Source organism: Natator depressus, chromosome 28, assembly GCF_965152275.1.
Source record: "Natator depressus isolate rNatDep1 chromosome 28, rNatDep2.hap1, whole genome shotgun sequence".
Lineage (NCBI taxonomy): Eukaryota > Metazoa > Chordata > Testudines > Cheloniidae > Natator > Natator depressus.
In genome coordinates, this window is record NC_134261.1 from 9,629,920 (window position 1) to 9,632,419 (window position 2,500).

At 61.2% G+C, this 2,500-nt stretch overlaps 1 non-coding gene across 1 annotated transcript; it reads left to right on the plus strand.

The window, feature by feature from the left end:
- The first annotated feature begins 2,127 nt into the window (after positions 1-2,127).
- On the plus strand, positions 2,128-2,246 carry LOC141979558 (5S ribosomal RNA). Its single transcript, XR_012636965.1, has one exon. It is a non-coding gene; the product is annotated as a 5S ribosomal RNA (ribosomal RNA).
- Positions 2,247-2,500: the final 254 nt, after the last annotated feature.

Sequence of the window (2,500 nt, forward strand, 5' to 3'; positions counted from 1 at the left end):
AACGCCAGACGCCCCCTGCGGTCGGGGGCGCCGGCCCGCGAAGGACCCTTCCCGTCGCGAACGTGAGCGCCACATCGATCGGAAGGCGAGAGAGGAGCGGGCCCCCCCTCCCTCCGGGGGGCGCCGACAGTCGGAGTTCGCATCCCGGCCACCGGGCCTGCACCGGGGGTGCGAGGGGACGACGGGGTCCCCGGAGGAAAAGAGCCGGAAAAGGGGGGGCTCGGGGGGGCCGGGGGCCGCCCCACCTGCCAACGTGCCCCTGTCCCCCCTCACAAGATCGGGTACAACGCGCAGATTGGTCCCCGAGGCTCATCTCTGGTTCTCACAGGTTCCGAAAAACCTGTTCTCAGAAATCTCCTCGCACCCGTCAAAATGAACTAGTCGAAAAATCCAACCGCCAATTTAGGGGGACCAATCTGAAATCCTATCCGACCTCCTGGTTCTCTCGGTCGGCCGAGGGCACTTTTGGCGACCCCATCCGGACTTCCGTGAGACTGCCGGCCATCAGGTCAACCCGTCACTTTGAATGGGGTTGACCTGATGGCCGAGCAGGGACTTAGACATTTTTTCAGCCTTTTCCTCGGGGTTGACCTGGTGTCCCGGGGGGACTTAGACATTTTTTTCAGCCTTTTCCTCCGGGTTGACCTGGTGTCCCGGGGGGACTTAGACATTTTTTCAGCCTTTTCCTCCGGGTTGACCTGGTGTCCCGGGGGGACTTAGACTTTTTTTCAGCCTTTTCCTCCGGGTTGACCTGGTGTCCCGGGGGGACTTAGACTTTTTTTCAGCCTTTTCCTCCGGGTTGACCTGGTGTCCCGGGGGGACTTAGACATTTTTTTCAGCCTTTTCCTCCGGGTTGACCTGGTGTCCCGGGGGGACTTAGACTTTTTTTCAGCCTTTTCCTCCGGGTTGACCTGGTGTCCCGGGGGGACTTAGACTTTTTTTCAGCCTTTTCCTCCGGGTTGACCTGGTGTCCCGGGGGGACTTAGACTTTTTTTCAGCCTTTTCCTCCGGGTTGACCTGGTGTCCCGGGGGGACTTAGACTTTTTTTCAGCCTTTTCCTCCGGGTTGACCTGGTGTCCCGGGGGGACTTAGACATTTTTTTCAGCCTTTTCCTCCGGGTTGACCTGGTGTCCCGGGGGGACTTAGACTTTTTTTCAGCCTTTTCCTCCGGGTTGACCTGGTGTCCCGGGGGGACTTAGACATTTTTTTCAGCCTTTTCCTCCGGGTTGACCTGGTGTCCCGGGGGGACTTAGACATTTTTTTCAGCCTTTTCCTCCGGGCTGACCTGGTGGCCGAGCGTCTCGCCGTCCGCGGCCGGAGCTAGAGATGCCCCCCCCCCCAGGCCAGCCTGCGAAGCCGCGGCCAGGATCGGGCCCCTGGAAGTCTGACTAAAAATTTTCACCGACCCCAAAAACGGTTAGGGGGGGCCTCATAAAGCCTCCGGAGCGAAAAAAAAAAAACGGAAAAAAGGATCGGGCCCACCCGAGGCAGGGGAGTCAGTAAGGGAAAGGGGACGAGGCGGCCCGGAGCCGGGTGCCCGGAGCCGGGTGCCGGCGGCCAGGATCGGGCCCCTGGAAGTCTGAAAAATTTTTTTCACCGACCCCCAAAGTGGTATTGGGGGGGGCTCATAAAGCCTCCGGAGCGAAAAAAAAAAAAAACGGAAAAAAGGATCGGGCCCACCCGAGGCAGGGGAGTCAGTAAGGGAAAGGGGACGAGGCGGCCCGGAGCCGGGTGCCCGGAGCCGGGTGCCCGCGGCCAGGATCGGGCCCCTGGAAGTCTGAAAAAAAATTTTTCACCGACCCCCAAAGTGGTGTTGGGGGGGGCTCACGAAGCCTCCGGAGCGGAAAAAAAAAAACGGAAAAAAGGATCGGGCCCACCCGAGGCAGCGGAGTCAGTAAGGGAAAGGGGACGAGGCGGCCCGGAGCCGGGTGCCCGGAGCCGGGTGCCCGCGGCCAGGATCGGGCCCCTGGAAGTCTGAAAAAAAAATTTTCACCGACCCCCAAAGGGGTGTTGGGGGGGGGCTCATGAAGCCTCCGGAGCGAAAAAAAAAAACGGAAAAAAGGATCGGGCCCACCCGAGGCAGGGGAGTCAGTAAGGGAAAGGGGACGAGGCGGACCGGAGCCGAGTGCCTACGGCCATACCGGACGGAAGGCCCCCGATCCCGTCCGATCTCGGAAGGTAAACCGTCCCGGGCCTGGCTAGTACTTGGATGGGTGACCGCCTGGGAATCCCAGGTGCCGTAGGCAGCTTTTCCCGCTGCGAGCCAGCTCTCTCCTTTTCTGGGGAACAAGGGCAGGGTCGCCCTGCCAGGGGCCCTGGGGCTGAAGTCCCTGCCGGCCACCAGGTCAACCCGGAGCCTGCCCCTCTGCGGCCAGCAGGTCAACCCCATACCGGCAGGGGGTTGACCTGGTGGCCGGGAAGCAGAGCGGCCAGCAGGTCAACCCCATACATTCAGCGGGTTGACCTGGTGGACGGGAAGGAAAGCGGCCAGCAGGTCAAC